The sequence below is a fragment of the Mastomys coucha genome, unplaced genomic scaffold (genome assembly GCF_008632895.1).
Source record: "Mastomys coucha isolate ucsf_1 unplaced genomic scaffold, UCSF_Mcou_1 pScaffold21, whole genome shotgun sequence".
In the NCBI taxonomy this organism is placed as follows: Eukaryota; Metazoa; Chordata; class Mammalia; order Rodentia; family Muridae; genus Mastomys; species Mastomys coucha.
Window position 1 is genome coordinate 126,452,679 of NW_022196904.1, and position 27,500 is coordinate 126,480,178.

Consider the following 27,500-nt stretch of genomic DNA (forward strand, 5'->3'; position numbering starts at 1 on the left):
CCCCCCCCCCCGACAGTGGAGTTAGAAAAGGGAGGTGGGAGGAGTTCCTCTCTGCAGCCTGTAGACATGGAGGAGGGTCCCCAGTGGGCTTAGGCAAGATCACACTAGCAATGGGACCAGCTGGGACACAGGTCTTTCCACCTCCTTCAGGCCTGCAGGCAACTGTCCCTACACTTTCTGGATCAGTGTCTCTATGAGCAACTAAGTGAGAAACTGGAACATCGCGGCCCAAACCTGCAGACACAGATGAGAGGAGCTGGTCCAAGAACACCCCGTCGATAGCAACGGCAGAGGCTGATTTTGTTTTGTATAAGAGCCTTCCTGGCCAGGTTTCACTCTGTGCCAAGAGGCCAGTGTCACTGTATCCACCATGCTCCTTCCATGCCAGAAGCCCATGCCACCCTGGCCACCATGCTCCTTCCATGCCAAAACCCTGTGCCATTCTGTCAACAAAGTTCTCTCTGTGCAAGGGACCCATTCCACTGTGTCCAACTACACTCTTCTCCCTGCCAGGGCCCATGCCACCCTGTCCCACAAGTGGAATAGCCAGTCTACTTATCCCTATTACACAAAGGACAAGACTCAGAGATCCTGAGAATTTAACTGCCCAAGTCACATAGTTAGTAACTGATGGAGCACAATCCAGGTCCTGCATCACTATAAACTTCCTGGAGCTGTGCCATGAGGGGTCCACCAGATCCAGGGTGAGTGGTTCACTGAATGAAACCAACTGGACCTTGGACCCTAAGGATGCATGTCCAATGAATGCTCCTCAGAGCTGCCAAACCCAACCATAGTCCATTGTGTGTCCATGGGCCATGTGCTCTTTCCTCTCTTCTAGAGAGAACATGAAGGTGTGCGTGACCTACTCCTTTCCCCCAAGATCTAACATCCATGCATGTGGGGACTGACCCTGAGCACAGATGCTTTCTCACACACACACTGGTCATCAAAGTTGTCTTCAAAAGGAACAACACTGAAGGACTCACCCTCCCTGCTCCCAGGACTTACTAGCATACTACAGCAATCATAAAGACAGATATGCAGACCAGTGAGACAGAAAGAGAGCCCAGAAACAAACCCTCATCGTATGGCCAAGTGACTTAAATAACGGTGGGAGTGCCATTTGATGGGAAAGGGCATCTATTCATGAGCACTGTGGAGAAACTGGATATTCACACTGAGAAACAGAACACACAAAGCCTAGCTCAAGATAGACCCAAGGTCTATCTGGAAGATCTCCCAAGTACAGCTCTTAAAGGAAAACATAGGGTCGGAGCTTCAGGGTGCTAGCATCAGCAATAGTTTCCTGACTATGATTCCAAAGGCTGAGACAGTAAGACAAAAACATTGAAGTTCAGGAAGATTTTCAAATTTCCAACACCAAGGCACACTAGTGCATTAGTTGATTCCATGGGGCTAAAAATAAAATACTTGACGCTACTAACTTATAAAAGAAAAGAAAAGGGCTTGTTTTGGCTCATCATTCTGAAAGTTCCCGCCCCCAAATGACAGCACAATATTTGGGACTATGGCCATAGTAGCATATCACAGCAGGGCTAGGGTGGAACAGAGACTCTCCCATCATGAGCTAAGATGCAGAGGTAGCCTGAGAAACTGAGGTTCCACTGTCCCCTTGAAGGAAATTCTATGGATAGCCAAAGTACCCCCCCCCATTGGGCTCCCAACAATTCCCTCACCTCCCCTGCAGCACCATTCTGGGGAAGCAAACTTTGAACGCATGAACCTCCAGGAGTCACTCATCAAAAATAAGCAACTGCCCACAGAAGACAAAGGCAGCTCAAGGGAAGGAAACTTTTATATCTAGTAAGAGATTCATCACTAAAATATACAGAAAATTCATACGGTTCAACCATAACAAAGCATGCCCACTGAAAATGGGACAACCCTTTAATTTCAGCAGTTGGGAGGTACAAGCAGGTGGGGCTCTATGAGTTCCATAGCAGCCTGGTGTACATAGTGAGCTCCAGGCCAGCTAGGACTACAGAGTAAGATCCTGTGTTTAATTTTAAAGAAGAGAGGGATGGAAGAGAAGGAGGGAGGAGAGAGAGAAAAGGGGAGGGAAGGAGGAAGGGAAGGAAGGAGAGAGGAAGGAGGGAAGAAGAAAGGGGAGTTAATAAAAAGACTGACCAAACATTTCTCCCAATTACATACACACATGTCCAATGAGAACATGAAAAACTATTGACAATCCCTGATCTCTAGGAAACACTAATCAAAACTACAATGAGATACAACTTCCCACCTGTCAGAATGGTTATTGTTAAAAACAAAACGTGGGTGAATATTCAGAACAACTAGAATCCCTGGACATCATTGGTGGGAACAAAATGCCTGATGTGTATACTGCAGATAACAGTATAACAACTCTACAAATAATTAAGAATGAGACTGCCACATGTTCCAGCCACTGAAGCATTAATGTGGTAGTCTGAAGCAGTGTTGCACCCTGGGCCACTATGGCATTATTCACAAAAGCCAAAGGTTGCGTTGCTGGCTGGCAGGACAAGTAAGATCTGGTATACCCAAGACAATGAATTACTAACTGACCATGCCAAAAAAGACTATCTGAAACATGCTTCCATGGTAAAGAAGCTGAAGGACATTATGTCACCTGTTCCATTCACAGGAAGTCCCCAGAGTTGACAAACTTAGAGAGACAGTATGGTCAGGACTACTGAGAGCATAGGTGGGAAGCCAGTGTTTGGGGGGAATGACTCCACTTCTACCAGATATAAAGAGGTCTGAGGGCACTGGTGGTGAAGGGCAAGACAGTGCATGTGCCTCACATTGAAGTTCACAAGCTAATGGCTACTTCAACGTCACCTGCATTTTACCATAACAGAAATAGAAGGGAAAAATAAAACAAAAGCCATTTTCCTAACACCTTCTAGATAAATATACATCCCCTTCTCAAATTAAGGTGCTTAAGGAAAGTACCCTGTGCCTCTATATCCTAAGACATCAATGGACATTTTAAAGTAGATCTGGGATCTGTGTTGACATTAATTAAAATATTTTGACACAAAACAGCAAGGGCCCCACTGGTGACACTGAATCCCTGGATCCACCAAAGGATGGAGAATGAAAGTGTTTTTGAATACAGACAAAGATGATGTACTGTGTCCTTGGATGTTGCATCTGTCCATTTGTTCATTCATCCATGTACTCATTCATTTCTTCATGATAATTGTGAGTTCTGGACAGGTCAAGCCCCATGCTGAGCAGAGCAAGGATGTAGAAGTAACTCTGGCATCTGCTGTCAGAGTTTGTGCCTCAGCTGGGGATGTGACCATAGAAGCAGGTAGTACAGAAGGACAGAACGCACAGGCACAAGTACAGTCAGGCTTGGGTAAGGGTGAAGCCACCAAAGGACAGAGGCTTCAGTGTGTTTTGAACATGTAAAGATAGAAAGACTGTATCACAGAGCCCAGACTGGGTTCCAGTATAATTCAAGTTCACAGACTTACTGAGCCCAGCACAGCAAAGCCCTTAGGCTCACCAGAAAATCCCAGACCTAGAGGGATAAACACAGCCTGAGGCTAGGTCTCCAGGGAAGAGGATGGACAAAAAACCATCATGCATGTCCACCAAGCACAGGCTGGACAGGGTCACTCATAAGATCAAGATACAGGATAAATAAAAAGAAAATGACCCACATTTCCTCCCAAGGTGGCTATGTGAACAAATACTAAAGGGAAGAGAAGGGGTTAGGGCTAGGGCTAGGGCTAGGATTAGGATAGAAAAGTAAGGTACTTAAGGGAACAATCAGACAACACTGACTGCCAGAGAAGGCAGCTCACTCTAGGAGGTGGGTCAATGAGTGCATGAATACCAAGATGAAGATGAAGATGTAGAGCAGACATCATGGCTGTCTGCCACACAGAGGCCACTGTCTGTCAGTTTGCATTCTGGGAGGGAAGTAGGAATCAACTGAGGTACCCAGGAAGGACACTCTAGTGCAAGACTTCTCCCAGCTCTGAGGCACAGTCCCTGGATCACAGAGAATTCCACCGAATGCCACTGAAGACAAGAGATCATCAGACGCATCTTAATGAAGCTTGACCAACCGAAGACAACAAGTCCAGATTTTCATTATCTGAGAACTGTCCCAACCAATCGGCCCTACAACATAGGCTTCCTAGCTTCAGCCACAGAGCAGCTACTCTGGCTTCATGACAGTTAAAAAAAACAAAAAAACAAAAAAAAACCATTAATTTGTTCATTCATTTATTTAGTGTATGTGTGAGAGAGAGAGTGAGACAGACAGACAGACAGACAGACAGACAGACAGGCAAGCAGGCAGGCAGGCAGACGACAGACAGACAGACAGACAGACAGACAGACAGACAGACAGACAGACAGACAGACAGACTGCATGTGTGGAGGTCAAAGGACAACTTGAAGGAGTTGCTTCTCTCTTTTCCAGGGGTTGAACTCAATTGTCAGGTTGCTGGAAAGAGCTTTTATCTGCTGAGCCATCTTGCTGGCCCTGGCTTTATAAATTTTTGAAGTGGAAAATGAAATCAGCATATCTCTAAGTTTCATTGGATGAACAAAAGTTCTTGGTTCCCTGTGATACTATGAAATTGGAGAGACAGGACTATCATAGCATTCTTCATGCAATTTCTCTCCATCTCCCTCTATGAGGGCACAAGGGCTGTGGGGCTGAGGATCCTCCCTGCTGCATTGTCCCAGGGACCTGCCTTAGGGATTTCCAGGTGGCCACACTCAAGGAAGGACAAGAGTTCACTCTTGTCTAACAACCCTGCTGCCCATGCTGTCAGGGACTACCATGAGCTGGTAGCTCTAAAACCTAGAGATTAGGTATCTCTTTGTAGCTTCGATCTATCTGGTCTCTATATGTTCTGACCCAACACATCTCCTCTGACATCTGAGGGCATTCACCTGCTCCATGTGCCCATCAGACCCTGGCTGCTGAACCATTAGAAGTCTGAAATAGAGAGGTCATAGTGAGCCATCCTACATTGTGTGACACCCTTGCTGTCCACTATGAATAGTGGCTGTGGAAGGATGCAGCAGTGGAGGGGTGGCATAGCAGTGCTGTGATTTCTGTTTTCACACCATCATGTGTGCATGATCATGTGCTTTTGGACAGCTTGAGATCGGCAGCCTGAGGCTCCATGGTGTCAGCTTCCCTGACTCCCACTAATTCTGTGACCAGAAATAGAGAGAAAGGCTGAGGAACTCTCCCATCCAGAGCAAAACCACCCTGTCTGCAAACTAGTGCTGTCCCAGCAAAGGACAGGCGTGAGGCTTGCTCACAATGCTAACCCACATGCGACAAGCTGAGTCACTGAAGCAGTGGGCAGTGAGAAGGGTAGCAGCCACGGGAATGGTGATGTGTAGCACAGAAACTTCCTGAAAACACCCTACAGCATACAGAGACAGTGAAGCTGACCTACAAACTCACCACAGCAGCCAGATACCACACTGCTGGGATTCTCTCTTGGCTATACCTTTTCTATCTTTTTAACAAGAGCCGGAGAGTGTGGCCTGTGCGTTTTTTCATCCTTTCCACCTAACTTTATGTAATAAGAGTACTCCTAGTTTATTCAACAGCTTCGCTTCCTAACTTCTGTGAGGCCCTTCTTAACTGATTTCACTACTCTTTCAGTGACAAAGCATGGCCACTGGCTCTTCAGAGAGTCCCCATTGGAACCTGAGTCATGATGGTTTCAGACGAGGCCTCTGCCTCCTCTCCTGGGGTCAGGAGTCCTTTCTCTTCTGCCTCCATCCAGAGAATCATTGTATCACTCACCACTAGAATTCACACCCACGGTCACTGTCTTCTCCTCTCGGCCTCAGGTAAAATTGCCGGTCTCTTCTATGATCTTTGTCATATCTCTTGCTGATTTTTATTTTTTATTTACATCTTTTCTATCCTGTGGAGTTTGGGGTAAATACAACTAAAGGAGGAATTAGGAGTGCTGTGGGTCACGAGTGCCTCCCCTAGCAGTGTCTGAACAAAGGGTCCCTTATGTTGGGCCCAGGGACATCAGAAAGATAAGGCCATCCCTTAAGAACCCTTTTTGGTGCCAACTCTGCCAAGGTGGAGGGGAGACCAGAGACATGTTCAGGCCTATGTAAACATTTGTAGGTGAGGACCCTGCTTAATAACACAGCGTGGGGACTTGCTGATGAGCCGTTAATATCAGTAAGGCAGGAATTAAATCTGAAGCAGAGAGATTCAAATCACCAGTATGCCTGTGTAGTGGACACCAGGCCCATTCTGAGAAAGCCACCAAGCCTCACACTGGGCACCTTGTTTATCCCATGAAGGACACATAGCTCCTTAAAAATGCACAAATACATAGTTTGTGGGGTTGCATTTTAACTTGGGGTACTGTGTGTATTCTGACTTAAGAGAAGGTGTGTTACTGTTAAGATATCATAAATATCTGAGCCCACAGAAGAACAATGGGGACCCTAATGTCCTGGGGATACTTTGAATGTGAGATCACTGTGGGAACCATAAAGGCATCTTCTGGAGACAGGTATGTTTGGTGTTACACCTTGAGATCTGATGGTGGTCTTAGTGTTATCATGAGGCTCTGCCAGGCATGCTACAGGCATGCAACAGATCCTGAGGGACATAGGGGACCAAGCATAATGTAATCATGTGACCTGAAAGTAGTCATTCCATTTCGAGAAGTGGCTTTCTAAGTGTCCCTTGACCAACTTAGGACTTCACTGTCTGGGTCTTCCAGTGAGCTTACTGCTAGGCAAGACCAGGGTCTGATCCGATGATGCCTGTGAACAGTTCTAAATGGAGCCTGCATCCCCACCTTTGGCGACAGAATCAGTTTGCCTCCTCTGTCTTGTTCAAAACAGGCTAGGTACACTCTGTTGCTTTTACAATACTGACCACAGCTCCTGACCTCTTGTATCTTCTTCATACTGACTCAGGCAAGGCCACACCCTTATAACCCTCACGATATATGACAACAGGCTATGTCCAGCCATCCATGGGAGAAGAGAAGGCTCTGTCCCTCTCTCCAGGTGATAAAAAAAATCCAGAACCAGCATTTATTAGACCCAGAGGGTCAGAGGTGAAGCGCTGTGGAATGCGGGCAGGAGTGCCCCCACACACTGGGGAAGTCCTCTGACTTTCTAAGCAATCTCTCCAAAGCAGAGGGCATTATTCCGACTTTCCTAACAAGGACGGATAGACACTAAGCCAGAGGCCTTAGTGGATAACCCAGTCTTCACTGCAGGAATTTTCTGCAGAAAAGATGGGAGAAAAAAATGCAAGAAGAAAGGCCCATGGCTTGGAAAACAATCCCCAAGCTCCATCCCTGGCCCACAGTCAGCCTCTGCCTGAGCAAGGCCACCAGAGTCCCTGGCTTGTCGTGGGGAGGGGCATTTCTCCTCCCTACACCAGAGCTGCCACGGATCTGATAGCACCACTCCAAGATCGATGGCTGCTCTCAGAAGAACACGAGGGCCACTCTCACAGCTGTGTTTATCTGTCGCCTTCACAGTTTATTCCACTGCCTGAAAGATCAATAGTCACCATTTCCAAAGGCCGTACAGTGAGCAGGGTTGTGAAGAACCAGCCCTCTCTCACTGCTGTGACACCTCACAGGAAAGAAAAAACGCTTCCTGCTGCATAATTTGTTGCTGTTGTTGTTGTTGCCAATCTCTATTTCAGACCCCAGAAACAAACCAATACAATGTCAATAGAGACTCATCCATAACCAAGATGTTAAAAGACCATCTGAGTGGATTATCTTGCCATGATGTTACCAAGAAGACAAGCCATCCAGTTAAACACAGCCACTGTCCTCAAGGAACCCACCATCACTTCTAACCAAGACAAACAAACTTCATCTATTTCCTTTTCTTCTTCTTCTTTTTTTTTTAAACCTGATTTCAGAATGCTTGGTGCACCAACGGGGCTGGGCTGCATTTCACTCTTGACTGGGTACAGTGAGATTGCTAATCAGGATTACTTGATTCAGTCAACACTGATTTCAATAAAAAGACCAAAAAAATTATCATAAATATAGAGAAAGTGCGGGCGGAGGTGACAGGTGATTAAAATCTCATTCGCTTAGAATCAGCCTGACTCATGGGCACGGGGGAGGTGAGGCCCAATTCTGCCATGGTGATCATTATCCAGCTCTCTACAGCTACTTCTGAGCACAAGCACAAATGTACACATGTGCACACACACATACATACACACACACACACACACACATAGACACACACACACACACACACAGACTATCAAGTCCAGGGACTAAGATCCTAGTCTACCCCCTCTTAAACAGAGACTGTGGACAAGACTGCTGAGAAAGGGCTGGTAGGGGCTTCAGGGATATGACATGGCATCAGGAGAGTTAGGTGGCAACAGCTGAGCGAGGAGGCTCAAGTTGTAAAGGAGAACTGCAGCCTGCGCACTTTGGAATGTCCACACCCACAGTGCTTAGAAATCTCTCAAGGCTGAAAGCAACCTGCCCGGCCATATATAGCAAATGCCACAGCATTTGGAGGGTAGACCAGGGAATTAAAGACACAGATGCAGACATATTCAATGATATAGAAGCAAAGAAGGCCTCCAAGTCCTCATATCTCAATGGGCCTTGAGCTAAGTGGGGATCCTGCATCCTGTCCCAGCAGCCTCAGAATGGGGCTATGGCACTTCTGAGCCTCCTCTCCTCTGTGTCCAGGGTCAGATCAGGTACGAGAAGGTGAGCGCTCCCATTCTGCCACTCCCATCTGGCTTCTGCTGGGTTGCCCAGGCACCAGTGTTCTGAGTGGGCTCTGTCCCTCTCATCTCTTCTCACCCTTCATCCTACTCAACTTCATCTCAGGCATACCCATGGATTTAACCATAGCCCATCAGGGGCACAGACCAAGGCCCTCTGCTTCTGTGCTCTGACACAATGGAACTACTAGATTTGGTAAATAAAAAATAAATAAATAAATAAAAACAGAAAACCAGCTAAATTTGCATTTTTGCTAAGTAATAACTGTTATTTTAGGATATTATCTCAAATATTGAGGGAAATGCAATTACTTATTTGTATGAAATTCAAGTTTAATTGAGCATCCCAAGCATTGTCAGGCAACCTTGTCCCAGGCGTCAGAGCTTTGTACCCCACTGTCTTTAACCTCCTCTCTCTCCATGATCCAACTGGGCCTGAAAGCAGACCCCTTTCCACCCTTCAAGTCCTCAGTTTCAGATAAAGATGCCCTTCCCCTGGGTCTGTCTAATTGCTCAGAACAAGCACTCCCCCACTCATCTGATTCTTGCTTAGAGTTCAGGGGTTACTGAGGGATCCTGGTCCAGAAGCAGACGTGGGCCTATGAGTCTACTCTGTCCCTGCCTAGCGAGAGAGCTCAGCAAACACCAGCAGCTCTGGGTTATGTCCTCAAAGCCCACAGGGACCTCTTGGTGCTCTTTCTGATGGGTTCTCCCTACACCATCCTATCTGCAGTCTCATCTCAGGGCCAAATGCAAATGAGTCACTCTGAGTGACTATTGAGTATTAGCTCATTTGCATACTATTAAGCTGCATGCTTTAGCAGTGGGGCTGGGAGTGTCTAAGTTCAATGTTCCCTCCCCCTCGTTTCCATTCCTTCCTGTGATCCTAACGCTCCAATTAAAAGAGGGGAATCTTGTACACTGAAAAAAAAAAATTGAACACTCCATGGGCACCAGGCCAGGTGTCATGTAACCAAGGTAGGATTTCCGCATTTAGATCTCAGGTGTTCCTCCCATGAACAGATCTAAAGTTAGCAGGACATGCAGATACAGGCGAGGTCTCATAGATCTAAGAATTCACTGTGCACAGTCAACGAAATATTCTAGAACTTTCTGGATCACCCTGGAACACTCCAGAGTGTTCTAGATCAGTAGGGCCTGCTTTGTGCTTAGTGATAATCTAGCCAAATAAACTGACATTTTAGGATAAGCATGTCCCAGTGTCCTGAGTACGACATTAAACATACTTATCTGGAAATGTTAGCCATAAGCTCACAGCTGTAAGCCATGTATTTGACAAGCTTCCACTAACAGGGACCTCTCTGAAGGCACAAAAGCTTCTTGTCGTGTCTGTGTGGCCCAGCCCTCCTCTGGACTGGTGCCACAACTTGGCTTCTATCAATGAGTGAGGCTAAGCATGCTGCCTGAGTAAGGTGTGGAGCTGATGGGTGTCTGTTAATGATGTTTCTGGACCAGAACTACTCATCCAGAAGGCCATCCTTCCTAAGCACAAGCCTGCAGGTGGCAAGTGGTCTATCAGTACAGCCATGTCTGGGGCCAGCCTGACCCACAGCACTGGTCTTAGTACACCCAAGAGGGGGATATAGAGTGAGGACCATCTACCCAGAATCTGGCCTCCTGCTACACTATGGTCTGGCAATGGACACGCCTGACAGAGCAAAGGGTGTGGTATGTGAGCAGATGAATAGAGAGAATCCAGGATGTCAAGAAGGGCCACACTCAACCACAGGCAACCCAGACAAGGAACTTCATAAAAAACAGATCTCAGAGTGTCTCTTAAGTACTAAGAGCCCCTCCTCCACCACCGTGCCACTCTGGGGAGAGGGACTTCCTGCAGCTACCCCACCCCCAACCATGCAGCTGGTGCCTGGGGCTAGCTAGAGGAGGCAGCAGGTGCAGTCCTAGAGGCCTGTGTACAACAGCAGCATCAATTCCAATTACAAAAATCATTACATTATGGAATTATATAGAATTCTACTTATGGAATTACAGAAAGCATCACAGACTGACGCTGGTATTCCATGACAGTTCTCAAGTCCCTATTGTTTATCTGGAGGGTAACAGTCCTCTAAGGACAATCTATGGAAGGCAAGGACTAGCCCAAAGCCTCCTGCTTGCACCAGATGGACCAGGGACATGACCCCCGTAGGTCCTGCCCAAGGGACATGGAAGGGCTGGGGATGTCTCTGGGGGCAATGTCAGCAGCTGAGACTACAGAAGACAGCAAGAGTTGCCCAGGGCTCAAAAAGGAGATGGCTTCAAGTAACTGGGGGCAGCCGATGGAAGCAGGGCAGCCTGTGTGTAAGGGATGACCACTACATTGTCCCAGAGAATCAATTATTCTTGATTCCTTTATGCCCTAGACTTCATAAAATTCACCTTATAGGAATAAAGTTCAGTCCTATCCAGAATTGTTGGGAGACACTCTTCAAACCACCAAACTATCAAGCACAAGGAAAGGTTGAGAGGGTCCTTAAAAGCTGGAAAGGCATCAGGGGTAGGTAAGCCATCTCACAAACACAGCACTGCCCCAGGATAGGAGTCCTGTATCTTCACTGGGATCAGAGAGCTTGGCCATGACCTCTGTGGACAGCAGGGGCTTTTGTCCCTCCAGGGATGGGGTCCAAGACTCTTGAATACAGAGAAGCTCTTGGTTTGTGCAGAGAGTGGGGTAGTTTTAAAGGACAGTCTCAATCCCTAAGTCGAGGAACTGGGCTCCCAAGGGCTCAGACAGGCTTTTCCCCTGGGGACTTTTAGAAATAGACCTCGGAAAAACAAAGACCCCAGGGACCCTTGGGAGAAAAGATGGTGGCAGTGCACAGGGTGATTCAGACAGATCCTCTCATTCTTACAGTTCTGTTTAAGGATCTGTGTTTCTATGTTTTTCACAGTGTGTATGTGTTGGTGTGGGTTAATATGTAGCATGTGGGTGCTCATGCACATGTATGTATACACATATGAAGGCCAGAGAACAGTCTCAGGTATTTTTCCTGGGGTGCTATCCATCTTTTTTTTTAATTCTTAATATTTATTTATTTACTTATTTATTTAACTTTATTGTATGATTGTTTTTGTCTGTGTGTATGTCTGTGTACCAAGTACATTCCTGGTGCCCAGAGAGGTCAGAAGAGGGGATCAAAGCCCTTGGTACTGGAGTCATGGTTGGTTGTGAGCCACCATGTGTGTGCTGCAAAATGAACCCCAGGCCTCTATAAGAGAAGCAAGTGCTCTTAACCACTGAATTATCTCTCTTACCACATCCACCTTTATTGTTTGAGGCAGTCTTTCACTTGGCCTGAAGCTCAGCAAGTAGGCTAGGTTGGCTAGCCAGTGAATGCCAAGAGCCCACCTATCTCCACCTGTTCAGAGCTGGGATCACAACACTTCACCCCACACAGCTTTTTAGATGGGTTCTGAGCTTGGGTCCTAATGCTTAAGGACTGAGCCATTGCTCAGCCCCTTGTCTTGCTTGCATTTATTTGTTTAGCCACACATGGGGAAGAGACAGTTCGGGGGCATTGTAGACAGAGCCAGCCTGCCCACTGTAGCATCCTCTATTCTGCAGAGGGGTCGGCATTATGATGTTGCCTCTCTGGATTTTCCTGTCATAGAGCTTAATCAGATTGAAACCCTTTCAGCACTTCTCATTGATAAATGGAATTAGAATTCCCATGTGGAACTGGACATCTCTGAGTCAATAGCAAACTTCTGTTGCACAAGCTGAGACTAGGTGTCTGAATTGTTTCAAGGGCTGAGAAAAGGGTATCAACCTTACAACTGCACTCGAAAACAATATTTCCAGGCAGCTCCTGAGGACTTGAGAAGCCCCGAGGTGGTGGGGCATGGGTTCCCTTTGGCTGCACCTCCTATACGCAGAAGTATTTCTGTATGTTCCCCCACTTATGTTCAGAATATCCTTAATCTCTTTTGTGTTTTTGTTTTTGAGACAGGGTATCATATATATCCCGGGCTATCCTTGAACTCCTTACACAGTTGAGGGTGACCTTAAATTTCTGAGATCCTACCTCCACCTCCCAAGCACTTGGTTTACAGGTGTGCACTGCCGTATCCAATGTTCTCAATCTCCTTGCTAAGCTCACAGCTCTGAAGATCTCTAGCCCAACTCTCACAGGAACACAAGTGTCCCAGGGCATCTGCTCATTTTCCATAAAGCCACACCATGTGTGCATATGCCCTTACTTATATAAACCACCTGACCAGCACACAGTTACCCACAGCATTTTGCACAGGGTGCATGCAGGTCACAGCCACACATCACAAGCAGCCTTCTCCTCCCATCTCATGGGCCTAAAATGTGAAAACTCTCCAGCATTTCCTGGAGATCAAGAGAGAAAAGTATTCTCCAGAGCTTACAGGGGCCAACCTCAGAGCCTGCTGGCCACTATGGGCCCTAGCAGAAAGGGGTAAATGAATGGAGGACCCCCAACAGCCAGGGTTTAAATCCCAGCTGCAGCCCCTCCCAGTTGACTAGTGTGAGACAAGCTTCTAAATGCCCCAAGTTTGAGGAGATGGCAATAATTATAACTTAGTTGTACAGACATGTCTTACACACTTACTTAACAGCTGTGCTCACCCTGCAACCTCTCACATGGATGAAACAGGGTTTCAGTGGTAGGCTCCCATATCTGGCCTCCTCTTAGCACCTACTAGGAAGTGGAGACTGGCCAAGGAGCAGCCATACCCTTACTCCTTAGCTTAGAGTCCTGGAACTTTTCCTATCCAAGGCCACCTGTTTATCCAAAGGGCAACCCAGTGGCAAGAGGACCATCAAGGTGAAGGAGGGCTCACACACCCCCAACTGTCACACAAGGTGAAGGAGGGCTCACACAACCCCAACTGTCACACAGCTGCCGTGGACCACCCACCACTTTTCCCTCCCTGGATGGTGTGACCAGACTCTCCTGGGTCCCCATGGACTGACTGACACTGCCCCAGCCCCTTCCTGGGGGAGTTTAAACACAAGGTCACCTTCCTGGCTATGACTTTCTCAGAGCTTCCCAGGTTTCAGGAATTAGTGTGGGGGAAAAGGTTGCCTGGTTCCCCACATGCCTTCCTGAAAGTTAGTCACAAGGTATAGAGAATGTTTATATTTTAAAATAAGAAAGAAAGAATTTTACCTGAGTGACTAGGCTAACAAATGTCATCCCTTAACTCAGCCTGTGGCAGGCACCAAGTTCAAGGTACCAAAGTATCCCCACAGGTACTCAGCATTATACAGCTAAGAAATGATAGAGTAAGACAGGTGACTATTGTGGGCCCTTACTCAGAAGCACAAGGCATCAGTACTTAAGGACATATGCTAGGGACAGCAATCATTTCTGCTCTCCCTCTGCCCACTGATGAGTCTTGGAGGAACAGAGTATATAGAGAAGCAGCCAGGTTGCCCCACCAGAGGCTTGCCACTGGCTCACTACCAGCTTCCTGGAAACAGACCTTGAGAAGGGACTCTGAGGCAGGACATGAGTGAGTGTGACAAGGGATAGCCTTGCAGGTATCTGATGATGAGGGCCATAAAAGCCAGGAGAAAAAAGTAGGGAAAGAATGGGGTTGGGGATTTAGCTCAGTGGTAGAGCCCTGGGTTCAGTCCTCAGATCCTGGGGGGTTGTGGGGTGTGGGTAGAAAAGAAGAGCAGAGCAGGGCTCTCTCCAGGGCCTTCAAGATCAGAGGATGGAAGGGACATGTGGGATTCCTTCACAGTATAACCCAGGTGGTCCTGGCAGTGAGGCAAAGACAGAGGCTACCAGTAACAAAGCTGAGCTTCAAGCTCTATACCAGTAGCCCAAGCCCTTGTGTCCCTGTAGCCAACAGAGAGGTACCGTGAGGAGCCTAACTCCCCTAGTTCAGGCACGGGAACCACACACACTCAGACAACACAAATTCTGACACATCATCTGTTTTTCCCCTACTTTTTTCCTTTCATTTTTCTACTACAACTTTTACAAACCTAGAAATTATGCATGAGCATTCAGATGTCTCTCTGAAGACTCCAAGTGGACTTATAACACTCTCCCTTTGGGGCAGCCCTGCCTGGAGTCAGTTGGCAGTCTCTTGACACTATGTATGGATGTCTTCTTCCAAGGATGGCAAGGTAAGATGGTCCTAAGAAAACGAACCTCCTCCCCAACCCTTAAACCAAAAATCAGATTTCATTCTGACATAGAGGGAAATGGCTCTCAGCACATAAAGACCAAATCAAAGAGGAACAAGCCTCAGATACCCCAGGACACACTTTCCTAGAACACAACAACATATATCTGACAGAACACCCACCACACTGCAAGAACAGCCATAGAATCCCAGAGAACAGGCAGAAAACAACCAACATAGTAGGTCACCCTGGGCTGGGGACAATTTGGGAAAACTGAGCCTGGCCTCCTGTACACAGAAACATTCAGGGATGAAGATAAATGTTCAGTTCTTAAATCTCACAAATCTGTTTACAAATCATTAGTGAATCTCGTTTTTAAATAAAACCAAAGGCATACTACATTCGGTACTCACATTTGATGTTAGGTGAACGGAACAGACTCTCTTCTCGTACCATCCAGGGGGAAGGAAGATACATCCTGTGCAGAAGAGGAGCCAGACACCTTGGTTTTCCTGATACCAGATCACACAGTGACACTAATTCTGAGGACCTTGAAGTGAGATACATTCTCATTTAAGGTATTTACTTATTTATTGTTTCCTAATGGGTGTTTCCCCTTAGAGTGCAAAAAGAAAGGCTACCGAGAAGATGAATTTGGGTCCTCCTCTCTCCACTGCTTTGCAAGCATGATAGGAAGTGGCTGCTCAAAGAGCCAACCATTTCTTCTACACAAACAAGGCCAGTCAGAGCGCCTGGAGCCGCTAGGCAGATCTTCATTATGGCCATGCCCGACCTGGCCTTCCCAGTTGGAGGGGATTCCAGAAGCTCTCCACAGACAAATAAACAGCAAATAATTCCAGGGGACAGCCTTGTAGAACTGATTCCTTAATCAACAGTTAAAGAAGCAAATTGGATTTGCCCTATCACAAAAAAGAAATTAATCCCAGACCGTAGTTATTGTCTTAAGCACAAGAAGGTTGTCTTAGAGGCTTGGCTGGATAATTTCATTTTAAAAGTATCTCTAAAATTTGACATCCCCTGGGATTTGTGGTTTTCTCCATCATTATATAACTGTAAACTTCTGTATGTTAGAGATTGGATAATTCCTTTCAGCTGGACCTGGCCTCCAGCGTGCTTGGATGCTAAGGATGCGCTAACGGGTTGCTAGGGGTTACTAGCAGGTCTTGGGAACAGGATGGCTTCCCAGAAAACATATCAAAAGTTAGAGTGTTCTAGACTATTCTAATTTATTTTCCCCATTCACTTTTTAAATCTCTGCTATTAATTAGAAGAACTGCTAGAGGCTCCTTTTCTCAGGCTGTATCTGTAGGAAACAACAAAAACAAAACAGAAACAAAGGCCCAGTCTCTCTGAGGTAGCCAGGTTTGCTCCTGTGGAGTAGCTTCGCTAGGCTGAGCCCTCTGGAGCCATATGTTCTTGAGGCATTCTGCAGAGGAACTTGCCTTCAAGCACACGGCAGTCATACGCTGGTCCGGTCACCCAGCACTGGCTGACAGGGTAAAAGGCTCTGTAAAGCCAATTGTCCTCCAGGTTTCCTGCTGTCTCCACACGTGAACTATCTCCCTGAACTTTCCCATCCTGTGCACAGTTTCAAAGTTGATTAACATTTTGTCTCTAGGATTACGTTATTACAGCCTTTATGTTTTAATCCATTTTTTACATCATGGGAAAAGAAAAAATACCACTATTTGAGTAATCAAGTTATTCCTATAAAATCCTAAATAAAATGAGAATTTTATTAAAGATATTTATCTCATACAACAAGAATAAAATCAATTTGCAGTGTCGGTCCAGCATCCAGCTACAATAACATTAAAATATATTGTTTACTTGCGGGTGGGGCCGTTTCTCTTTTCAGATTGGTCAATGAGGGAGACGACGTAGCGTCCTCCTTTCAGAATGCTGGCTTGGCGGCTGGACATGGAGGAGAGCATTTTTATTGTTAATCAATGCCAATCAATTCTGAGCCTTGATGTTAAATAGGGATCAATACCGCTGGGCTGCAGATGAGATCTGATCTCAATTGCTGAGCAGACCTGCAGAAGTTTTTAATCATAAGGTAAATCAAGACTGGAACATAAGTCAGATGAATTAATATTGGTGGTGGAGGACCTCGCTTGCCACTGATCCAGCACAAGGAAATTTCTGTCATATTTCATTATCACTCTTAGGGCAAGCTGAAGGCAGCGTTTGGGGAGCATTTCTTAGTGGAGGCTGGAGCGCCCCTCACACCACACGGTGAATCCTCGCTGCAACTGCAGCCAGCTGGTCCACCGAGTATAGTTATACGTATGCCCCATGAATCTCATTTTATGCGATTAAGATCCATAAAAATTCAATAGCTTTTCTTCTGCAATTCACATTTTACCTGGTGAAATATCATAAGAATTTCATTATCTTTGCAGCTGTTGCCTGGGATCAAGCAAAGGTTATTATCCTCTTCGAAAACACTATAGAATATGTACGAAAATGTCAGGAGAACTGGGCATTTAAAGCTTGATTTTTTAAAAGAAAAACACTGTCTGAAGTTTAGAATAAACTGCACTTGACATTTATGTACCATGATGCATTTCTTGGTAAACTGATTTTGCAAGGAAATTCTTTGAATTTGACTCTGTGACCAGATTGTAAAAGGAAAAGGAAAGATAGCAGGAGAGGGAGAGAAGGAGGGAGGGAAGAGAGGAGGGAGAGGAGGGGAAAGGAAAGAGAGGAAGGAGGGGAGGAGGAGAGAGGAGAAGGGAAGCCGGGAGCTGAGAAAAGGCAGCGCAGTGGTTCCCACAGCTCAGCTCTGTGCCTCACATCAGTTGGTACAGGATTTCCTAACCTTTCGGATAACCATCCTTGGGAAGATAACTCTAAGAACCCTGACCAATTGGAATGGTGTGATCCTAGGCTCGCTCAGGCCCCTTTAGAGCGTTTGAAGAAAAATGGTCAGTGTGGAAAAAGTGATTGATCAGAACGCTCTGTAAATCACGCGGATCCCGTACTGTCCTCCGGCTTCACTGCTAGGGTTCCACCTATGATGATAAATTAGCATTAGATGGGACCTAATGAGTTTACTAAACATTTGGGATTTGTGCTAATAAACTGGCTGGCTGTGAACTAGCAAAGGCGATGAGCAATCCCGCGGCTCTCTCTTATCTCTGTAACATGACAGTTGAACCACGCTTCCAATCTGCGATCAATTCATCATCCGACACCATTGTACATTCCTCACAAAAAGATAATTACTGCTTCCCTGGATCAGAACAGTCATATTTCCTTGGAATTGCAGGTCCTGATAGCAGGCTCTGTCACTGCTGCCTTGAGCCCCACTGTACAGCTCTATTTATGATCATTATTTTCGCCTAAACAAGCCTTTTTCCTCAACTTGATAACGAAACCTGCTATGATGAGGCAGAGCAGTGACGACATTGTTTCCTCGGCGGAGTGCTTTTACATTTAGTGGAGGCTGCTGGCAAATATTTTATTCAGGGCATTAGTAAAAGTCTCCACTCGTTAGAGGGTATCACCACCATATCCTTCAACAACAACAAAAAAGAATCCTGTTTCCAGCTCTGATTTGTTGCAAAACAGAGAGTAAGAGTAAAACCAGCCACGTCACAAGGAATAAATCAAGACGTGATTAAAAAGACTGTAGCCGGTTTAAAATCACAGACCTCTTGCCTTCCCTGCTCCTCCTCCTGGGGTCTCCCTCCTCGCCTTACAAGGATCTGCCCTGCCGACTGGTCACCTCTGTGTGACCCCTGCACACGCAATAAATTACCATAACACATAACTCTGAAACAATGTAAATTAGTTACTGTGCACAGCCTAATAAATGGGGACAAATGAGTTTGGTGCTGGAAAGGGGTCTGGATGCTCTAATTGCTGGGAATAGTTATCCTAGGGTCTTAGCAAACATGGGCCATGACCACTACTAATGACAGATACTCTGAGCCCAGCAAGCACTCTTCTCACTGCATTTTGTTGTTGTTGTTATTAGGCCTACATATAGGCCTGGGAGCATGAAAGAAGATTTTCAAATTATAGGACATATGTGTGTGTCAGGATATTCTGACCGGAGACAAGCTTGTTTTCACACGAAGCTTTTCTAGGAATGGTGACCAACAAGACAGGCTCCCAGAAAGGGAAGACCAGTGTCCAGGACAACCCCAATGGTCAAGCAGAGTGGGAGAGAATCTGACCTTGAATAGGGAATGGGTAAGGGCAGGATCTGCATCTGAGCCACACAAAGGCCCAGCTCTGGATGGGACCCTGGCTGTGTAGTAACTTGCATGACTCATTATTTGTTCAAAGTAATGATCTTTGGGGAAAGGACCGTTATATTTAGAGCCCGCTTGTCACGTTTAATAAATGGCAGGGACCGCTGCTCCCCGTGAAGCACTCTCCCAGGTCCTGCTTCTCTCCCTGGGGCCTCCCCTGGCCGGGGACCCACAGCAGCCGATGTCTGGGTAACTGATGGCTGCTGCCCAGTGGCCAGCTCAGACTGGTGACCTCTCATGGTGGGGACACACCGTTCATCCAATCCAATCCCCAACTTGTTTCCTGACCCAATCTTCCGGGTGTCAGGGGGCTTATCGCTTCATTGAGAATGTGGAAGTGGATGGGGAACCGTCTCTGGCCACATGCCCAACAACCAAATATCAAGACGAGAGGCCACCCGGCCATCCCATCCCAGCACACTGATCTGATTTACAAACCTTCCCTAATGTGAAACAAATGCTGTTGGTGTGAATTCATACTTAACCGTAAAAGCCCAAGCATTACTCTGTCTCGTATTAAATACCACATATAACTCTCAGCAGGCTTTATGTTCTCTTTTACTGTCAGCAATGGCTAAAGCTGGCCTAACATTTTGTTTGGCAATTAGGAAAATTTGTAGTTTAATTTATTAAACCAAAAAAGCCAACAAGTACACCAAACGTTGAATTCATCCGTTTTTATGCCATAGGGCAGCGTGGTTGCCTTTCCAATAATTTAATCATTCTCCTTTTATGGCCTCCGTGATTTAAATATTCCAAACAGTATTTTTTAGGAAATAAAACCCTAATAAGTGAAATTGAGTTGTGCCACTTCAATAAATGCTTAATATAGAGTTAAAATGCTTTAATTTTTTGTAAAGGAGCTAAGAACTTGAAAGGGGCGAGGGTAGCAAGTGGGACATGCAGCTCGTACAAGCTACAGAACCCTGCAAACAACTCTCACCCTAATGAACAGCACACAAGCTCAGGAATGGAAGAGCTGAAGAGTGGAGCATCGAGACTGGAAAGAAAGGAACAAACTTTTAAAAGTGACAGAAAAAAATCACAAAGTGTTATTGGTAATGAGAGCACAGGAGGAAATCTTCAGGGTAGGCCACTCCTGGAAACAGCTGGTCTGCAAAGCCTGCATATTTAGTATGACCCTAACTGTGTATCCCTAAAGGGCAGGGATCCAGAGACAAATGGGCAAGTGCCATGGGTTTGGGAAGGGAGAGGGACACAGAGTTGGATACTGGGGACAGAGGTCAGGGCAAGGTACAGGGTGAGAGATACATGCCACCAGACATTTGCCAAACTCCACGGGAGGTGCAACACCCAGGGAGCCCTCCAGTCATTTGTGAACTTTAGTTAATACATATCACCGTTAGTTGGATTGTAACCAGTCTCCCATAGCTAGTGCAAAAATCCTCACCCAGGGCATAGGACCAAAAGGGGAAATGACAAGGGAAATTATGCTTTTGGTTCAGTTTTCTGTCAGCCTAAAACTGCTCTGGAAACAGTCTGGATGCACAGACAGGCAGCATACATCATGTAGCTCCAAACTCTCTGCCTATGGTCGCTGCTTTCCTGAGCACACCTGCGATGCCCATCCTCCCCTCATGCCTGTAGGGTGGCACTCTACAGAAATGAGCACAGGTCTCTTAGTGGTGAGGACTTGACACAAACACCTGTTTCCCTTACCTGTCAGAATGGAATCCTTAGGTACTATACCTCTGGCACTTAGCGTTTTGGCAACCTTGAAGGATGCTCAAGGAGAAAACTTGTCCTCAAGCCAGGGAAGAGACCCTCTCTGACTCCAGAACCAAAATACCAAGTTGACTTGGCTGGAAGTGGCACCCCTTCCCCTGGGCTACAGTCATCCTGCTCCTAGTGGCAGGCCCTATCCCTTGTCAAAGTTGGATGACCTACTGGCTCATGATGCCTGTACTCCCAAGGAAGGTGGGACACCCATCTAGGGCTGTAATCAAATCTCAGGCTAGGACTGTACATGTGTCACCCTCAGGGGACCGACCAGGCTCAGACTCAACCTGTTTTTACAAAGTCTAGAGCATCTCCTCTGTACACATGTGTACAACTTGGACTCTTGGTAAAAACCCCCAGAAAAGAAGGCATTTGGCCCTCATAGAAGCCTATAGGCATAGGGCCAGCCTCCAAAGTGAAGGATACCTTCCTACTTTGTAAATTTGTCACCAGGAGGGCAAATGTTTTGAGATCCTTGAACACTGCCAAAGTTGTGTTTGGTTGTGTCACTTTAACATGGCACCTTGCCCTTGGGGCTTTCTGCTGAGAAAAAGAGCTAGGAATTACAAGCAGGGGGTGGGGGTGAGAGGTAGAGGTGGGGCAAGGCTAGAGCTGCCTGTCGGGCAAAGGAGGCCTCCTCCCAGATGTGCAGCAGCTCCTGAGTCTTCCAGCAGAGACATGCTGGAGCCGACTTCTTCCGCTAGTGAGGCCTGGGCTCTGTGTCCTGCAACAACACCACCCGATCCCCTTCCTTTCTGCACATGGTAAACTCATTTCCTAGTGAATTACCGGGAAGGCACTCATATGGCCCTGCTGCTTTCAGGGGATGCTCACCATCCACAGACCCTTCCTAGATTCTGAGCATTTTCTAACTGAGTAACCTTCAGTGAAGGAATTACAGATGGACAGGGGTTGCTTTTCTTTCTTTTTAAAGGGTAGGAGCAAGAAATGATACAATAGCAAACTGAAGTCAGAGTTCTCCTATGCCCATGTCAGTAAATATATAGTGCTCTTCATCCAGTTGCTTGGCAAATTTACAGCATTTACCATTTTGACAGATGCGAAGGGCTGTTCTCAGAATAAAGCGTTTTAGAGAGCATTGTCGATCTCCGAGGGCACAATGAACATTAGTTACCCCCCAAGTTCGAGAAGCTTATAAAATACAAGAAAACCCTTAACCCATAAAATCCCTCCACTTATTTTTCTAAATGATAGCCATATTTTTATTTTAAAGCATTCATAATGCCAGCATAATGTCTCATTATATAGAGTTTTAACCACAAACATTTTGGAGAGATTTGCTACTAAGATAAACAAACAAGAGGAACGTGTGTTCTGGCAAGCAGTCAGGAGCGGACGGGTGAATGGTTTTCATTTTCTCGGAGTGCAAGCTAAGGCAGCTCTGCCAAGTACAGGTTAAGCTCCTCGAGTTCTCACTTCCTGTACCCCCACTTGTCAATCACTTCCTGTCTGCCACGACAGTCTCCATCATTAGAGCCTGGAATTTTTATCTCCTCCAACATGCCTCCCGTTGCTACTGTGAGTTTGAATTCTGATAAATTATTCACCATCTTTGAAAAGTAACCGAAAATTATTGCATCAACTTCAGCCACCTATATCTGGGGAAGATCGCCTTCCTCCTCCCTGTGTGCGTCCCACATGCTTCCATGAGGCCAGCTTCTCCTTCGTTCTCCAGCGTCACGAGAAGGCCTCTGGCCAGCCCCAATTATCTTCTGGTGCACAGAGCGTAATTATTTGCTTCCTGTAAGCATGCGTAACAGAACTCTGAGTTTGGACGGCTTTCCATACGGTAATCCAATTCGTCCATGCCGTCCTAACACGATTACAGGCACTGGCTATATCTTTGCTCTTCACCTGATAAGGCTGCCGCAGAGGCGCGGGATGGTCTGCGTCAACATCCCTCCTGGAGTATAGCTTCTGACAGCCCTGCTTCCAGCCCCTCCCTCCAGCCCTGCATTTTCATAGCAACCAGCTGCCTGCCACTGCCTGCCCCTAGCAGGCAGCACCATACAGCTTCAGCCCTTGCAAGAGCTGATGAGAATCTGAGCTGGTTAAGAGTGCTGAGGAAGTCATTGTGGGCCTGTGGCTTGTTTTCCAACCCAATTCTACACCGGTCTGGCCTGGTCACCCTGTAGGCCTTACCCAGCCAGCCCAGGCAGCCATAAATCTCTGTAGGCATCCTTAGCCTAGAGCAGAGATGTAAATCCTAGGCCTGATGCCCTACTCACTGGGACACACAGCACTGGCTTATACAAAGATGCGGCCTGCCTGATGCACAGTTGTGGCAGGGTAGTGGGCTCAGAAGCATGCACACAAAGTGGGCACTGTTCCTAGTGCTACCCTCTCTGAATGAGAGTGTGTCACTGTGACTTTGTTAAGCTGCTCTTCCTTTTCTGTTTATTTTCAGAAGTTTATGAAAAAAAATTAAAGGATGAATGAACATGGTGAACTTTTTGCCTCTCTCCGTTGGCATACCAGGGAATAAAACAGCCATTCACACCTGAGCCTGGCCGAGCCAAATGGGGCTCGTGCCAACCAGAATCAGAGACTTTGTAGCTACTCCATTCATCCAAAGTGCATTTTAATATTGCCAAATTTCTAGCCAATATTTTCCCTTCTCTGAAGTCCCCATGTATTAAAACAGACCCAGAACCAAAGAGTGTCTCAGCTTCGCAGCCAAGGCCAAAGGAGGACTCCAGGGTCTCCAGGCCTATTTGATGATAATTATATTCACTTCCAAGAAAACTGAGAAGGAGAAATTAACGGCAAACTATGCTGTTCTTGCTGTATTATGCATACAGAATGACAATCCGTCATTTCAGAAGTTAACAAACGGTCTCCATTCTGCAGGTTATCCAAATGCTACTGAATAGAAAACCTTGGGTTCCCTAAATGATGTGTAATTAAAATTATTTTTAAAATCCTCCTTGACAGGCCGAGGCTTAGCCAAAATGTAAATGACATTAAAGAAGACAATGAATTTAATTTTATTTAATGTCCCTTTTTGCAGATCCTCATTTACATAGCATTTTTAACAAAAGCGTTGACCTTATAAACGCTGGCATTTGTACAGCTTCGCCGAGTTGGATTTAATCACGCTCGTGCAAGGCCATGAGGGAGGGAGCTTTAAGTTCTCTGCTTGGAGATGGAGTAGGAATAAAAACATCGGGACTGGTCAAATGTTTATCCACCCTGCTTCTGAAAACAACCTGACAAGAAGATGTAAGGGGCTGGGGAATAACCCGGTGCTGTTTGTAAGGCTTGGTAATAATCATACATAATCGTTTGGAAATATAGCTAATAAAAAATATAATGAGTGTTCAGCAAAATCGGCATTAGGCCCAAATTACATGATATTAATACTTGAACAGGTGCAGAAAGGAGCTTTAAATGAGGTAAATGAATAAATTGTCCCAGAGCACAACTGTGTGCACTGACAAAAAGTCAATCCCATGAATAATTCAGCAGGCAGGACTGCCAGCAAAGGTCGGCTCTCTTTGACCTTTGTGACAGGAAGTGAAAGGAAACACTGTTGACTAAAAAAAAGGAGAGAGAGGAGAGAGAGAGAGAAGGGAAGGAAAAAAGAAAGAGAAAACCTTCAGTCCTTTTGGGCTACCGTTCTGCAATCACTTTAAAGGTGTGGTAAACTTAAAACACACAAACGAATCAAAGCGAGGCTTTGGAGGGCTGAGAGTGAGCACAGAGCTAAAATTGCTGGTACTTACACCCTCCGACCAGAGACGGTGTGAAATCGCAGACAATGAGAGGTTAAGCAAATAATGTTTTTCTACAACCCAATGTCAATTATGTATAAAAATCTGAGGTCAGCTGAAAAGTATTTTCAGAGCCCACGGGGCTGAAATTCTGTAACAGCTGTTAAATATGACAAAACTTCATGCACCCCCTCCCCCCAAAAAAGAAAAACTACAGCCATTCCAAACTCTGTAAGAAAGAAAATAGGATAAACAGATGTCTGGCTCCCAGACAGGAAAGTAGGACAGACTTGGAATGATAAGTCTCCCAAACTCTATAGACTAATGCCAGATTTATTGGGGAGGGGGCACTGCCTGCTGCAGAGATGCCAGCGAGCAGGACGCCAGAGACAGTGCCATCTGGAACTGCCCTGCAGAGCGTGCTCTCAGTTGCACACAGCCCACGGTGTGCAGCCAGCCCGAGTGGGCAGCCGCACTGCCCTGCTCCTGCGTCCTCCACTGGCTGCAACAGTTGGACACTGGGTCTCAGACCACTCAGGCTGACTGAGGAAGGGGAAGGTAAACTGATGTGCCTTCCCCAGGCATTTCCAGAGCTCCTGAGGAAACAGACCCGGATGGCACAGGCGAATAATGTGAGCCCAAGTGTGGTTTTGGTTTAGCAGCTATGCCGACATCCTGTAATCACTTGCAGCCCTTGGAATGTACGGGTGAAACAGGAGAGATTTATCTGCTCATATTTGGGATATGTGGACAATGGGTGTTCCTAATGAAGACCATCTGCTTTTGTGTTTTCCCAGAAAACATTATTTCATGAGGAAAATAATACTCCCTTCCTTCTCAGCAATACCATAAAAATTCATGCATGTATATGTGACTGTGTTTGTATTTGCATATACACACTTGCATATGTGAGGTGACTATGGTTGTGCCTGGCTGTGTGTGTGTGTGTGTGTGTGTGTGTGTGTGTGTGTGTGTGTGTGTGTGGTATGAGGAGGCAAGGCTCATTTTCTGCATCTGGCTCTTTGTAGGTCAACTCAATTCATGCAGCTATCTTTCCCTGTGTCATCTCTCACTTTACAATGTTATAGTCCTTCTCGACTTGGTAAGTTACTGTATTATTTTAAATGCATGGAACTATTTAAAAATGTTTCTCCAACAGTGTTTATATGGAGGGAAACAGTCCATGTAAGGAAAAGCTCCACAATAAATGAAAAGGTTTCTAATAGGAGGCATCCTCACTGCCCCCACCCCTTTACTTTGAAGTGTCTTCCTTGCCATTTGTAAGTATCTAATACTTCTGAAAGATAACTAAACTAAATTGTGTAATTAATTGATTTAAGGCATCAGGGCCTATAGAATGTGATTACCCTGCCAGAGCAGGGGAGCTGCCTTCCCTGTTCTCATAACACACAAAGCGGTTTCAACGTGTGGAAGAGCTTGGTGTGGGTTGGAGCAAATATGGGCCCATTGATCTCAATTCAGGTTGGAATTATTGGTTTATATCCTCAGGACAAATATGCTTTATCTGGTCAAAACCTGCTAAATGTATCCAAAGGCCATAAGGAGCCAGAGAGGCACATTGTATAGAATTCTTAAGCCAACTAACCAAGTGACAAGAGGGCTGGTGAGGACCTGTAAACTCACCGATCTGATGGGACATTTGATTCTGCAATACTCAAGGGGAAAGCCAGGCTAAAAACTCAACAGGAGCAACTAATTTCCAGAGGCAGTCCACGCCCTACAGAAATGATCATCACTATGAAACAAGACAGATCTCTGTTGCAAATGACCACATTGCTCCAAAGAGATCGCCTGCTGAAGATGAGCCTCTCTCTTTGATTAACACAAGCTGTCCTAGCAAACACTAAATTCATTTTTCCCCCTCTAGAAATATGCCTTAAACCGGAGATAGTGCCAATACCACAATCATTTCACAGGGATTTACAGCAAGCAACAAAATGCTAATAGTATTTTGTCATTACAAGTGACAGCTCTCTTAAGAATGCTAAAAATGTACATCGTATTTGTCAGTACATAAAACTATCCTTACCTTAAAATCCCTAACATGGAAGGTGATTAAAATTCCTATAAAATTGTCATATCTTTGAATTTAGTAGCAGAGCAGATTTTTCATCAATAATTAAGACCTCCAAAGCATTTATGCCAAGCGTAAATGGAGCTTCAATCCTCCTTATTCAAATAAACATGGTAAACCCATTAACCAAATGTTTTTACATTGCTCCCTTCCCCTTGTGCTTCTAGAATATCAATGATCACATACTTCTTGTAGGTTATAAAGGTGTGAATGATCTTTGCATATATTTAATTAAACAAATATAAGCAAGACCCTCCCTTAGAAGAGAATTAAAGAGTAAATTCTGCATATTGGAAGAAAGCACTGCCCATCATGAGATAAACTGAGTCTTGGGTGTTATTCACTATCAATGTTCAATAAGTGATTGCAAACTGAAGAAATCCAAAGTGCTTTTGAAGGGAGACTCAGTTTCTAAATTGTGAGTCAAACCACCATGGCCTCTTGATCATGGCATATTTTTTTAAGCCACGATTTTAAAACAAACCACATTTAAAATCTTCAAATATCACTGGAGAGATGAAACATCTTTCCCAGTGTTATATTAAGGGCTAATGTAGCCACTTCCCAAGCATCTTCCACTCAGACAAGATTCCAATGGCTGTTTTAGTGCACTTCTAACCCATCCAGAGTAATAATAAAATAAAATAAAATGAGTTCCATCACAGGACAACAACCCGAAGCTGTATGACTTCCATAGCCACAACACCGAAACAAATACAATTACATTGATTTCTGTAGCTCCAGCTTCATAAAGTGT

The 27,500-nt window shown here is 45.7% G+C and overlaps 1 protein-coding gene and 1 long non-coding RNA gene across 12 annotated transcripts in view; one reads left to right on the forward strand and one right to left on the reverse strand.

Annotated features, from left to right (window-relative positions):
* Ebf3 (EBF transcription factor 3) overlaps positions 1-27,500 on the reverse strand; it is a 119,045-nt gene that overhangs the window by 83,244 nt on the left and 8,301 nt on the right. The gene's annotated exons all lie outside the window — the stretch shown is intronic.
* Positions 10,841-15,750, forward strand: LOC116103140. 2 transcript variants are annotated; one of them, XR_004123415.1, is made up of 3 exons: positions 10,841-10,924; positions 14,749-14,888; positions 15,349-15,750. It is a non-coding gene; the product is annotated as an uncharacterized LOC116103140 (long non-coding RNA). The 2 variants fall into 2 exon arrangements; XR_004123416.1 differs by having other exon boundaries at positions 10,843-11,280.